Source organism: Larimichthys crocea, chromosome XV (assembly GCF_000972845.2).
Source record: "Larimichthys crocea isolate SSNF chromosome XV, L_crocea_2.0, whole genome shotgun sequence".
NCBI classification, from domain to species: domain Eukaryota; kingdom Metazoa; phylum Chordata; class Actinopteri; family Sciaenidae; genus Larimichthys; species Larimichthys crocea.
In genome coordinates this window covers 9610744-9625628 of record NC_040025.1, presented here as the reverse complement: position 1 = coordinate 9625628, position 14885 = coordinate 9610744, and the positions used below count along the sequence as shown (strand labels likewise).

Below are 14885 nucleotides of genomic sequence, written 5' to 3'. Positions count from 1 at the left end.
ATTATTAATTAGCACGACTTAATGCCAGTGACATAAAAATGTATATATCGCCCTTTTTCAGTTGGCCTACAAACATGGCTGCCAACCCGGCTAACTGTTAGGAACCACTATAACATGTAGCATAATCACGATATAGGCTAACACGACGTTAGCACTCCTCTTAAACTCAACACACAGCCTCATTAATAATTAGCGCGACATAACGCTAGCGCCAACTAATATTTAGTCGGTTGACAAATATGGTCGCTAACGTTTTAGCTAACGATATTTTTAGTTTATTTCCGAGCCACTGTAACAACATGTAGCATAATCACGATATAGGCTAACATAACGTTAGTACTCCCCTTAAACTTAGCACACGGCCTTATTATTAATTAGCACGACTTAATGCCAGTGACATAAAAATGTATATATCGCCCTTTTTCAGTTGGCCTACAAACATCAAAATCATCACACGGCCTCAATAACAGTGAGGCCAACATCCAACTGTACTGTAAGTTACGGTTTCCTAGCACGAATCAGTGAATTTGCATTAAAACGAACAATGTGTATGTTAGTCATAACGTTATTATAATGGGGGGAATGGGAAACCCCTCTAAAAAGGGTTACTTTTGTCAGTTAGTTTCAGTTATACCGGCTAATGCTTCAACTTCATGTTTACATAACCGTTAAACGAGTCACCGGTTAGTAAACGGTTAGCTGGTAATGGCAGTTGTGTCGCCACGGCCACACTCCACCACACTTTGGTTCATCAGGCCCGTTTCCCTCTACAGCCTGCCCGCATTGTGTCGCTCTACCGGGCCGACTCTATCACGGTTAATACGGCCCCCCCGACAGATAGCCGACAGGGCCGCATAAACAGTAAATATGGCGCCCATTTCAGCCATTTTGTGTGAAGTCGTCAGGACAAGAGTGAATCCATTACATACACACCACCTTCCTGCACGACGCTGGAAACAAACCCGAGTAAATCCAGGATATAAAGTTACATAACATGGTGTGTGTGAGTGTTAGCCTGCTATTTGGTTTGACATTTAAAACTGAACCACAGGCACAAATTTTTGGTAGCTTACAGACATTTAAACAAGTCAAAACAGAAAGTGGCCTAGTGTTAGGCACAAAATGAGCAACTCAAGTGAGTGGGGCGATACTGATAGTGAGTATGATCCACACACACACAGACACATGCTGTTTTTTGTCTGATTTGTTATATTAACTTAACTGGAACACATAGAAATCTATTGATTCATGCCCTGTATATCCATTAATTTCTGTACCAACTGGGAGGAAATCTACGGAAGCCCTAAAAGGCCATACATACATACATACATTTTATTTCACGTTTTCCCGTGATAGCGAGATAATTAATTTGAGATCTCGAGAAAACAAAACGATAGTCTAGTGTATTAAATCAAGTGCGCCTGTATTACTGAATGTATGGCAAATGCATGTATAGTCCATGATACAGAGCGAGCAAACCTATTACTCCACTGTAAAATCCCTTTGATCCATAATTTCTGACAAATGTTTGTACACTTGATCTCAGGACCATCCTGACTGTTCACTCACTCAGTGAAAAAAGGCATTATGTACAATATTTACTCTACTGTAAAATCCCTTTGATCTATAATTTCTGACAAAGGTTGATACACTTTGGCTAATCCTCACTCCAGTCCTGAGATCAAGTGTACAAACCTTTGTCAGAAATTATGGATCAAAGCGATTTTACAGTGGCGTAATAGGTTTGCTCACTCCGTAGCATGGACTACATACATTTGCCATACATTCTGTAATACGGGCACACTTGATTTAATACACTAGACTATCGTTTTGTTTTCTCGAGATCTCAAATTAATTGTCGGGAAAACGGAGGAAAATTAGCTCGTTATCACAGGAAAACGGAGGAAAATTATCTCATTATCACGGGAAAACGGAGAATATTATCTTGATATCACGGGGAAAAAGGTGGAATAAAATGTATGTATGTATGGCCTTTTAGGGCTTCCATAGAAACCTGGGCTGCACCTAGCCTATTTACATTTCTCTTAACATATCCTGGTGTATATGTTATAAGGGTATGTTAACATGTGGAGCACAACCAGCATACTCTTAAAGCCTGATCACCACTGATTTGTGCATGTAAATCTGCTATGGCAGAAGATTTGAATATAAATGAAGTATGCCAATTTGCATAATGGGTAGATACCTTAGTGTTGAGTAAATGAAGCAAACACTAGCAGCATATGTTTAAGTTTGTGTATATGACTGTATTTATCTTCTATCAAAGAGGTTGAGTGTAGATTTATTGATTGTATGTATGATTAATGCTCCAATAATACGATACAGCATTAATATAAACATAGTTAAAGAGTTGGATTCTTGTTATTCTTCGAACCAGCAGTTGGTTTTCAAAACTTTTGTTGCTCGTAGCAACCATTTTGACAGTTTAACTGACGCTGTTACAAGCCAAACAAGCCAATTAGCTATAGAGACTAAAACCAGGCTGTAAACATGTTTATTTCTGCTGTGAAGTTGGACTTTTAAACATGGGGCCTTATGGAGACTGGCATGTTTTGGAGCCAGTTCGAGGAACTGCAGTTGTTGTGGTACTTCTCCATTGGCTTCACTTCGTAGCCACCGAGGTTGCAGCTTTATTTCAGAACCTTTGTTGCTCGTAGGAACCAACGCCGAACCGATTTTATTTAGCTGTTTGAGGCTAATGTACTGCTAATGCAACAGTCTATGTAAGTTAACTGGTATGCATTTTATTGCACGTTGTGTGCTTTTGTCACTGTAGTTTCTTTGTTACTGTACCAATTCATCTTTATTACCTCAATCTCAAATTGGTGGTGTTTTATTTCTTTATTATTTATAATCCCCAGCAATTTAATATTTTGTCCAAAAATTGCTTCCAGTAAATATCTCAAAGGCCAATTGCTTTCTTCAGTTTTTATCAGAAGTGTGTTTCAATCACTGCAAAGCTCATTTTTATTCTTTCTCCTGTGTATCAGGCATCAAATATTATAACAGTTTATGTATCCTCATTGCTGTCTCTTGCTTATTGGTATGTGACGTTTCTTCAAACATGATAATTAGGAGTTATAGCATAAACATTGAGAAATGCCACTGCTACATCAGTGACTGGTCAGGTGAGATGTTGTAGTGTCTTGTGGCGTGAGACGTTCATATTTAATTCAGTGACAAAACAAGTCAAATGTTATATAGCCATCAAGGGCCCAATGAATGCCTTGGATCTTGGTTTGCATGACTAAAATGAGTTACAACATTTTTCTATCATACATGTGCTTTAGAGACAATGTCACCGAGGAGGTGCAGGGGTTAATGTGTGCGTCTGAATTTATGTTCCAGCTCAGTGTCGGATTAAATGTAAGTGAATGGTTAGAGGCGAAATCACAAAGGCTGAACCCTGATGGCTGCGCGTCCACGGGGTATTTATGGACTGGTACAACCCTTCGATGTGAAAATGCTCTTACATCGTGAAATATTACTTTAATACCGAAAACAACAAATTGTACCTGAATGTCTTTTTATGATGTCATTATGAAGATAACTCTGGGCTTTTCTGACACCATCTGTGATGAGAGTAGATCCACTCTAGTGGTAGCCTACAGCGGGGGTTGCAGGGGTCGAGCTAGGCTTTGTCTGTCTGACCACCTCTCCAGCAGCCCATCCTCCCAGAGGGCAGGGTCATTAAATTCAAGAGAGAAAGAGCGAGAAAGCACGGCATTAGTGTTCACTTTTTCTTCATGCGGATGGTGTTTAGTGGTGGAAAATGAGTGAATATATGTGTGTTCTTTTAAAAGCGGTTGATAATTTGGAGTTTTCTTAGTTGTATAGTGTGTTGGGGGGAGTAAAAGAGGAATTTAGGAGTCTTTATTGTAACCATGAATACAAAAGGAGAAATAAAAACACCATAAATTCCTCTGGTCAAAAGCTTGAATGATCGGTCTAATACATCAAGAAAGCACTAGTCCGAGTAGTATAAATGGTGAGAGCCTGTCCTAACATATATATATCTCCTCTGTAGTAAATATTTAATTAATCTCATCCCTGATAGCAGCTCTTATCAAAATGATACACATTAGTCTAGGATTGTAAGCTTCTTGGGGGTCGATGATTAGATTAGAGAAACACAGATTAGCCTTTTCTGTAAATGATTAACCGTCAGCAGAGAACGTATAACCACAGCTTTACTTTAATTTTCATATATTTGATCATGTATGAACGCCTGAGGTTAAAATTCACGCGCCCTCGTAAGATGTTAGCGCCACTTCTGCCTCATGAAAGAAAACTGGAATAGCTGCAGAGCTACATGAATCATGTGATATCAAGGTGTATGAAGAAATATAACTTCCATGAGTGGAACGCAGTTTGGGTAAAGACAGAAGAAAAGGTTCGTGAATGAGGAAGAAAAGTCTGAAAAGGGGAAGAAAACAAAGACCTCGGGAGCATTTGGGGGGGGTAAAGACTATTTGGCTGACAGTTTTATGAATGAGTCTCATTTTGTTGTTAGAGCTGCTGCTGTTCAGAGCGGTTTAACCGCTCAACCATCTCTCCATACCGTCTGCAGCTCTGTTGTATGTTTAAAGTCTTGAATAATATTTTTTTACTGTAAAAAATGGTTGATTGCTTCTAATACAGTGGTTCTCAACCTTTTTCCTTTTAAAAAGGACCAATTTTTATGATTGCTGACAACTAAGTGACATTTTATGGATATTTTATTATATATTCAACGCATTACAATTACAGTGCAGGAGAAATTAACTGTATATCACGAGGCACACAGAAAGATTTGAGATGCAGACTCGGACACGGTGGTAGAGGTTCAAAAAAAGCAAAAAGTTTACCCGACAAATATTCGGTGGTACAACAAACTCTCCAGACGAAAATACAAAATCATCAGGCAAGAATCGTACTCAAAAACAGGCAGAAGGTCAAGGATCAGATCATCAGGTCAAAAACTAGATATTACAAGATAAACTGGTGATAAACAAACACAACGCAAGTAAAAACAAACAAATTAAAAACAATAAAGGAACAGTAAAAACAATAAAATACAACAAAATCGAATAAGATAAGATAAAAGTGGCATCATACTACTGGGTATTAAAAACCATCCTAAATAGGTGGGTTTTTACCCTGAATTTAAAAAGGCTCAGGTCAGAAACAAGACGCATCTCGACGGGGAGCTGATTCCAGAGCCTGGGGGCGGCAACGGAAAAGGCTCGGTCACCCCAGTGTTTGTATTTTGACCTGGGCACTTCAAGCAAAAGTTGATCTTTAGACCTCAGAGCTCTACCAGGATTTATTCTCATTTGAGTAATGTTAACTTTAAACTACAGCATCCAAGAAGTTATTTCACCTTTATTTAAATGAAACTTTTTATTTGTGACATTTTAAAACAGGGGTGTCAAACTGGTCCACAAAGGGGCCGTGTGGCTGCAGGTTTTCCTTCCAACCAAACAGCAGCACACCAGACTTGACTCATTTAATCAACTGATCTCAGTCTTCAGAGAGTTGATTGGTCAAACTGTGTGCTCTTGGTTGGTTGGAACTAAAACCTGCAGCCACACGGCCCCTTTGTGGACCAGTTTGACACCCCTGTTTTAAAACATGCAATAACTTATTTGACCTCTATTTGTTTATTTGGCCACTTGGGGGCAGCAGAGACAATCTGTAAACACAACACTGACATATTATCTTTTTAAATTGATGAGCTCGTTAGCAAAGAGTTATTTACACTATTTGCCAGCAGACGTGTTGTCTTAAATGAAGTTTTGTTCTGGCCACCTGATGTATTTAAGTCCAATATTGACTCTCTTTTAGTTCTGTTTTGGTTTCTTCAAATGTCTGAAGGAAATATCTGGATTTTTAGCTCCTAAATGTTACACTGTTGGTTAAGTTTCTTGGTGGTTTATCAGAGATTTTTCAGTGAACAGAGCTGCCTGCTGAAAAACAAAACAGAAGTCAGTGCTGAGAGAAGAAGACACATGGTTAGGTTTGGTCGTTAATGGGATTTGGTGCTAATTAAAGGGTTGGATTTAAAAACGCAAGAAAGCAGATGTGATTTAAGATCCAAACAACAATTATTACACCACAAATCATTTTATATTAACGCATGTTCGGCTCTGAGGCTTAACTAAACCACTTTAAAGAGTGCTGCGTGGGGCGAGCAGAGAAGATGAATAAAAAGGTGACGAGAATCAGAAGAGAAGTCTGAAAAGGAGAAGAAAACAGAGGCAGAGATCGGGGGGAGCGTTTAGGCGTTGAAGCTTAGAGGACAAGAGCCTGACAGGTGCAATCAGATGTGTCACACAGCTGTGGTAAAGTGGACGTCAGTGCAGCCGTGGGGGGCCACTATAAGCATGTCAGAGCCAATCAGGAGGGTAGCAATAAGAGCTGGAAAGTGTTTGGGCAGCAGGGAGTGTTTGCATCTCTCCGCAGTGAGCCCATTATAGCCGTCAAGAACAAGTAGTATTGGCATTATGGAGGCCACAAAACACAGGTGGCACTGACAGATCAGGTCTGAGGGAGCGGCTGATCGACGAGCTACATGCAAATCGGTTATTCGGTTGTTTGATGATGATAGCAGTTGGCTCGCTGACTATTTAATGTTTATGACCTGACGAGCATGTGACACGCTCATGCCTGCCGGGTTTAACAGGCAGATGTTGTGTCAAAGATAAAGCTTTAGTTATGAGCAGTGGTTAAGTCACCGGGGTCACAAATACAATCCGCCTTTGTGTGGAGGTGACAGGCTTCCTCTGGGCCCCTCGAAGCCCCTCGAAGGGGCTCAGACCGCAGAGGCTGACAGACCAGCAACTTCTCTAAGATAGTTGTGCAGCAAAATCCTGAAGTTCCTATGCATTAACTTTTACTTTAATGTATTTATCGCGTTTAATTTTAAATCACAATAATCTCCGGGTCATTTGTTCTCAAAATAAAACAACTATTAATCATGATAGAAGCTGTAAACTCATTTTAGTTGTATTTTAAATGCACATTTTAAGCACCAGGATAATCAATATACACTTGGCAATAAACCTGATTCTGATCCGGGTCTGACATTTTCATTTTCACCAGTGATTAACAATTATTATGCCAATCTGTCAAACATACGGCAAAATGAAACTTATTTAGCTTTTTGTCTTCTCGACGTAAAATTAAAATTTCACGCCACATTAAAAATTAATCAGGACGCAGAAAACAAAATGAACTGGTGTATTGTACATTGACTTTTCCACGTCCTCTTTCATTCAACAGCAACGTGATCCAGTTCAGCTGGGTGAAAATGACTGTAAAGAAAGATCATAAGAAGGTAATTATTTTACAGTATATCTATAAAAATAAGACCTTTCTAAAGGCATTTTTATATGACGTCAGTAACAGCTTGCAGAGAAATCACATGCAGTTACCTTTTATAATTTGTCAGGTACATTACATTGAGCTGCTTGCGTAAAAGCTTTTTTTAGAAACACTTATGAAGAAGAAACCACAAGTAAACGTGGACACAGGGAAAAAGATAAATTGAAGACATTGTGAAGATGTTTGGAGGTTGACACAAAAAAATTACATTTTAAAAATAGTCCTTGGCTTGTTTGTTTTCTGCCTCATTGCCACGCAACAAGGTGAGATTATAATTATCTCAAGCAAGTTTCACGTCTCCATGAGATGATTTTCAAACTGTACTGTCAGAAACTAAAAGAAATGGGAGGTTTATAGTATAGTGCTGTATAGATTATTTGTATTTAATAATCTATACTGTGATACATGTTATAAAACTGATATTAAAGAACCAGTGTGTTAGATATAAAGCTCCCTTAAACAAGAACAAAGGGGAAAATACATTGGCAACAAAAAATGCAAAAGATCATATTTAGAGCCTTTTTTTTTAGTTTGTCTGTTCTGGGCTACTGTAGAAACATGGCAGTTCAACATAGTGGCCCCATGGAAGAGGACCCACAGTGTCTGTAGATATAAAATTCTTATTCTGAGGTAACATAACAAAACGATTTCAAAACGAGCCCCCGTATGAAAATGCTCAACATAAACCTGTTCACAGCCTCGTACAAAAAAAAATATTTTGGTCTCTCTCTTATGCATAATTAACAGCGTGGCCACTTTAATTGACAGGTGGTTGCCGTTACAGGTGGCTTGTTTCAGCAACCAGGCTTCATTTTGCTCCACTCATGCACCACATCTTTGTTCATTTTTATGTTAGCCCGGAGGCGGCAGCCAAGGTGGCGGCGGCCGTGGCGGCCAGAGCCTTCACAATGGAAACCTGTGGGTGACCTCATGGATACTGCACGGTAATACGTTCATGCTTTTCACATGCAAGCGGTTTGTAACAATAATAAACATTAATCATTAATCGTTAATCAGCTTTATTAGTCAACACTATCAAATGTACAGGAAATACAGAGGATTGAAATCCTTATCTCACATCCCTGGTGCAAAATGAGAAAAGACATAAGAATATAAAAGATATAAAGAAATATAAAAAAAAGATATAAACAGTTTAAACATAAATGGTATTCAACAATTGACAAGTGCACAGTAAAATCAGCAGCTGGTTTAGATGAAAGTGGCTGGTGCCAGTGGTTTGTGTGTGTGCAGTAACATATAAATTAACATGAAAGACAGTAGTGCAAGTCAAGAAACATATATAGACAATAACAATAACGTATAACATAAAAAATATACGTATAATACGTAAAATACGTATAACATAAAAAATATGAAAAATGCAATAAAAAGACACTTGAAACTAGAAAACGAATGATAAGAAAAACAGCATGTATAAATGAAAGCGCTCTGCAGTTGTGCAGGAATGTGCAAACTTCACGGTACGAAGTATAAAAAATATTAGCGATATATAAGATATTCTCCAGTTTAGCTGCTGAATCCTCCAAACGACGCTCTGAAAACGACGTTACGAGAGCGGAGAGAGTGAACCAAAACATTTGAGTTGACAGACGGCTAAATAATGAGCTGAACCTCGTTATAAGAAGATGAGGGGGGCTGCAGAGTCAGGTGATAATTCCCTGTGGGGTCATTAAACGAGCGCCCCCCTTTTCTTATTACCACATTGTCATTTGATTCATTGTAATTGCAAAACTATTGATCAAGAGCCACTTTAATATCAACACACACAAAAGCTCAGTTAAACGGCTGCACTCCAGCTTGCTTCTCCTCCCTGTGTGTAATGTGTGTGTGTGTGTTTGCTCATTTACACCCCCTCATGGATTTACAAAGAAAATGATGGTGAAAGAAGGGTGGAGGCTGCCTCTCCAGCTCACACTGACACTAATCCAGTGTCAATGCGGTGCACGTGTGCGGGGAATGAGCTCACACTTTGGAGGAGAGGAGGTCTGCGGTGAGCCAGAAGTGTGGCCCTTATCTCCCTGTCATTGTCCCTCCCTTCCTCTCTCTCTCTCTCTCTCTGCTACCCCCCTCTCCTCATGATTAACCAGACTCATCGCCCTCTATGGTCCGTCGTTTCCTGTTACTTAGTTACCAGTTGCCGTGATTTGCCTGGGCCGCTTGTGTTTCCATGGCGACTGTGCCCATTCTGTCGTCTACTGGCTTGCCTCTTGGCTGCGCTGTCCCGATGGCCTGTAGCCACCCCGGGCCCTGACCCACAGCTCCCTGCCTCTCTGCCTCATGGTCCCATTATGCTGTCAGTGTGTGTTCACGTCGCACTGCAGCCCCTCACCACGCCAGACTGGTAAACTTCAGGCTGGTCGGTGTTGTGGCTGACTCTAGCAGACAAAGACAGAGAGACACAGATGATATAACGGACAGTAAATATGCAGTCTGCATGCTTCCTGTCTCCTTTACAGCTCATCATACATCAAACACAACATCAGTATGAAGATAAGAGTCCTACATGTTTTTCAGCTTTTCTTTGAGCTTCTATAATTTAAAAAAAAATCCTCTAAATAAGATGTTATAACCATCTTTCTATTGGATCTTAAGGACCTTCTTTCATCTTTATATGAATTACCAGTTTGAGGATTATTCCTCAAGCTTTGCTCTGATGGATTCTTGCAAAGGTTCGGGGACACCACACAGCTCATGTGTCTTCACCTGACCTGTTAAGGATTAAATATAATCCCTTAAACATTTTCCTGCCTGTCACCGTCATACAATTAAGTTTATAAGTAGGTTAATATCGACAATAACTGAAACACAACAAAGGCAGAGTGATAAAAAAATAACTATTGAGTCCTAAAAGCTTAGAAATAAAAGAATAGTGGAAAAGTAATGAGAGGTATCAATATATATAAGATGGGGGAATAAAAAGGGAAAAACTGATGTTAAAAAAAAGGTCTGGTGTTAAGAGATGATAAACATAAATCAAAATGTAGAGATAAATTCCTCTAATATTTTTATTTTCCATGCAGAAATAGAAAAAAACATGTAATTTACAGACTAAAATATATAAATATATATTATTGTACTGTAGAAACATAGTCCCACCTCATTACATTAGATTTGAATTTTATTTTTTTAAATTATATTTACTGTATATCTATTTTATTGGTTTCATTGTTCCGTTCTCATCATTTTTTCCCATGTGCGTTAGTATCAAATTACTGTTACTGCACTTTGAATGAAATTAACCCTGTGTGAAAAGTGCTCAAATGTGCCAAAAATGTCATTTTTCAATAGTAAAAAGCACAAAAAATTCCAGATATAACATAAATAAAAAATAAAAGATGAATAATTGCTTTTATTTGCATGATTTAGGCGGCAGTAAGAATCTCTGCAGCTGATTTTCATCAGCAGATACCACTTGTGGTAAGTGGGGAAATATGTTTTTGATGTGTTGTGTGTGAACTGACCCTTTAATCTACATACATACATGTATTATAACACTCTCTCTCTCATCCACATCTATAAATATATATATATATATAGCAATCGGCCCTCAAACAAGCCATGTAGTTAATCTAAGCAGAAAGGTGTATCATTGTCATTGATGGGTAGTCCGGTACAGGACCGGTCCTGTTCAGGAGGAGGGCGGGTGCACAAAGGAGGTGCAGTCTGCAGCTCCACCATCAGGAGGCAGTAGTTCACAAATCGTCACTCAGACTTTATCAGTCTGTGAGATCCACACCGGGCGAGCGAGCAGGGTAAACTTGTCAGCCTAACTGAGGCTGATTCACCATCACTCCCCCTCACAGTGTGTCTGCCTCTCCTACTCTTATTCAGTCTAACACTCACAGCTCTGTGTCACTTTGTGTCTCTCTGTTCGCCGTGTACGTCTCCCCCCTTAAGCTCTGCTGAGGTTGTTGAACCCTCCTGGATGACAGATTTTGTTTGTTTACGCTACAACTACACGAGAATTATTTTCTACAGCGAGATCTGCAGACATGCTTTTTTGTTCGCAGTGTAAACACCCTCAGAGGAGAAAACTCAGTGATGCCACCAGTAGTGGAAATTAACCTAAAGTACCTTTACTCAAGTGTTTGTACTTTAAGTTCCAGGGTGAAGGATTGATTGTCACCTAGCAGTGTAGCTGTAGATTGTAACGTCCTCGTTTCACCCTCTTCTTCCCAGCATGAAGGAGAAACTACAATGGTGAAAAGGTCTATATGTAAAAGGTTACATTATTACCTATCTAAGGTGCATTATGGAAAATGCAGGATTCGGTTTTCACTCGTACTGTGGACTAAAAGTCAGGATATCTTGGCCTCTAGCTGTTTTGCATTGGATTACACCTTTTGAAGGACCAGTGTGTAGGATTTAGTTGCATCTAGCTCTGTAGTTCCTGACTGAAACCCCCTCGCCTCACCCTTTCCTTCTCCAGTGTTCACTTTGTCTGACCCGTCAGCATCTGTAGATACGAGGGTGTCATTCTGAGGAAACAAAAACATGATTCTCACTTTCAGGTGATGATACACACATGGACACATGGTTATGATTATTATATTTAATTTATGCCATATTCTGTAAATACTAAAACTAACTACTACATTGTAGGAGTACTTTGGAGAACTAACTAGTCAGACCCCACAGTTGCTGAATTTATCCAAAATTGCAGCTGATGCTCCTGTTAGTGGCACAGACTTTAAAGCCAGGTGGATGCTTCGTGATGAAATGCGCCGTGGGAGGCGTAGTTATCCCCCCAACCCCCTCTGAAATCCCACTTCATTTACACAGACTTTAAAAAAGTTCCCTCCAGAGCCACAGAATACATTACACAACTGTTTTACAACCATGACGTGTAAAATCAGTGGAGCGCTGTGTGCAGGCACGAAATCTTCCACCAGTGGATGTCGTGCACACGCCAGGAGACAGGTTTCATCTGTGGGATGGAGACGCCACTGTGTGTGGACAGGAAGGATGATATACTGCTCAGTTAATCCAGAGGTTAGTGGGGTGCAGGTCAGGGTGTAAGCAGAGGGGTGTGAAGCTGCTGTCATCAGGCCTGTGTGGGGTTTTATTTTTGAACGTGGGGCGTCTCAGTGAGAGACAACCCTCGCTGTGTGTCCTCCCCCTCCAGGACGGGAGTTGTCCAGCTCATGGTGAAAGGAAAGCGCTCGATGGATGTCTGTGAACATAATTAGAGCGGTTTTGCCTCATTAGGAGTGAGGAGGCGTGACCCTGCCTACAGGTCTGACAGCTGAACCGTACGGATGGTGGCGTTGAGAGATGATCTGCGCTCAGGGGACGAGAGGGATCGTGTTTTACACGAGTCCTGATAAACGTGTGGATGTTTGTCCAGTGGTGGAAGAAATAGTTTAGTAAAGAAGTGATACCACAACGTAAAAACACTATTATTGTCAGTTAAATGTCCATAAAGCAAACGTTACAGAACTCATTAGTGTTTATAATTATTACTGATGCCCTGTATGTGTAATTTAGTAACTAATGGTTCCCCAAGCTCGGGGTTTTGATCCCTCAAGGACTCCCAGGATAAAGCTGAAGGATGCCAGATGATTACATGAAAAAATTAAAAAATGTGTTAATATTTTCTTTCATCTCATCAAGCCCTTAAAATGTGAAAAAAAGCCAAGATCACTGGGTTAAAGACGAACCTGCTTTGGATCTTTAAAGCACCTGCGTGAGCACTGACACTATAAAGAATGCACAGCTCAAAATCTGTGGTGCTGAAATTAGTCATAGAGACCAAAACCTTTTCTTGTACCAGGCTGTAAACGTGTTTATTTCTGAAGTTTTAATACAGGGGTTTATGGTGATTTAAGTAGACTTCAAGTAGACGTTTGAGGAACTGCAGTTTTTGGCACCTCCACACAGGCTTCACTTCACAGCTAGTTAAAAAGTTAAAAAGATTGTGAACCGCTGCTGTAGTTGATGAACAAAATGGACTTAATTCAAACTTATTTATGTTCTGTTGCACAGTTCTATCCATAATAAAGCATCATATTTGAGACAATGATTGTTTTGTCTGTAAAAATAAGCAAAGAAACTAAAGCGGTCAGATTTCCTATATAAGCTATATGTTCAAAAGTGTACTTAAAATAACTTTATGTATCATGTTGATGCTACACTGACTTGGAATCAGGTGAACCGTTTCTCTGTCATTCGTGCATTTGTTTATGCACTATGTAACTTTGTGCTCTGGGTACGATCACTTGTGAAAAGTGTATAGCGCTTTACAGCACTAAGTCACAAACTATTTCACTGATTTTGGTGAAACTGGATCATATTTTATGGAGAAAATGTTTTCTGGTTTTCCGTCTGATGTCCTCCGGCTGCTCCTCGCAGAGTGTTAACGTTTGTACCACAGGCGTTTTGGACCACCGGAAAGAAGAAGAGGAGGTTTTTAAGGTCCAGGGCACAGAGGAGCAGAGCAGGTGTCGTGCCAGAACTGGAGCCAGGCAAGCGGGCAATGTAACCGAGCTCAGCAGTCTGTGTGGACATAATGACAGAGAAGAAAAGACCAAAGAGGACGTTGATGGAGGAAGCTAAGTGAGAAAAGAAGAGAGTGGCTGAACAAGAAGCCGCTGGGCAAGAGTAAATCTTGGACTTAGTCGTTGGTGAAATAAAAGTCTGACAGACAGACGCTGAGCTGGGCTGACTGCTAGTAAGTAATATCAGCTGGCTGCTATGTTACTATCTCTACACAGTGTTGCTTTAAGTGCAGTAAATGTAGTCCCACCACTTGGTTTTGTCAAGTATTCTATGTGAAAGAATGATGTGAAAGAATTATTTGCAGCTTTTTACAATATCAACAAACTGGAGCTTCATATCTCAACCCTTTCAAAATAAGAGCTGCTTAGAGAGGTTTCCTCCCCTGAGGGGTGGATGTGGAGCCCTGGAGCTCATCCTGCATGCAGGCCAGTCCTGAGAGGAGACACAACACGAGACCAAATGATGAAATGAAATGAAATATCTCGCAAAGGCCTCGAACATTAACCACACAAACACACACACATAAACACACAAAAACACAAACACATGTTCAGTTTTTTGTGCATCTGATGCGAGCTGCTGTTCGTCGGGGTGGGGCTTTTCTTTCTTTCTTTCTTTCATTCTTTTTTTTTTCTCTTTTCTTTCTATTGTCCAGCATGCCGTCGTCGTCTGAGTCAGGATGGAGAGATGAGGACGGGGCATCCCACTCACCCTCTGCATGGCCGGAGACACTGCTGAGCTGCTGTCATGGCAACAGCAGCAGTCACCACCACCACCAGCAGCATGGGCCTATAATGCACAGGCCAGGAGGAGTCACACACAAAACACACACACACACACACACACACACACACACACACACACAATGAGAGCAGGGCAGGTCCAGATTCTGAATGTGTGTCCTTACATCTGAAAGTGACAGAGGACACGTTGTATAGTAATTTAATTTAATTTTTGAGGACAAATTTTGAGGATTTAAT

At 40.2% G+C, this 14885-nt stretch overlaps 1 long non-coding RNA gene across 3 annotated transcripts; it reads left to right on the top strand.

Annotated features, from left to right (window-relative positions):
* The first annotated feature begins 454 nt into the window (after positions 1-454).
* LOC109137080 (uncharacterized) lies at positions 455-14869 on the top strand. 3 transcript variants are annotated; one of them, XR_003463791.1, is made up of 5 exons: positions 455-493; positions 7285-7339; positions 8243-8330; positions 10774-10824; positions 14561-14869. It is a non-coding gene; the product is annotated as an uncharacterized LOC109137080 (long non-coding RNA). The 3 variants fall into 3 exon arrangements; XR_003463790.1 differs by lacking the exon at positions 455-493 and adding an exon at positions 715-1156; XR_002041577.2 differs by lacking the exons at positions 455-493; positions 7285-7339 and adding an exon at positions 715-1156.
* Positions 14870-14885: the final 16 nt, after the last annotated feature.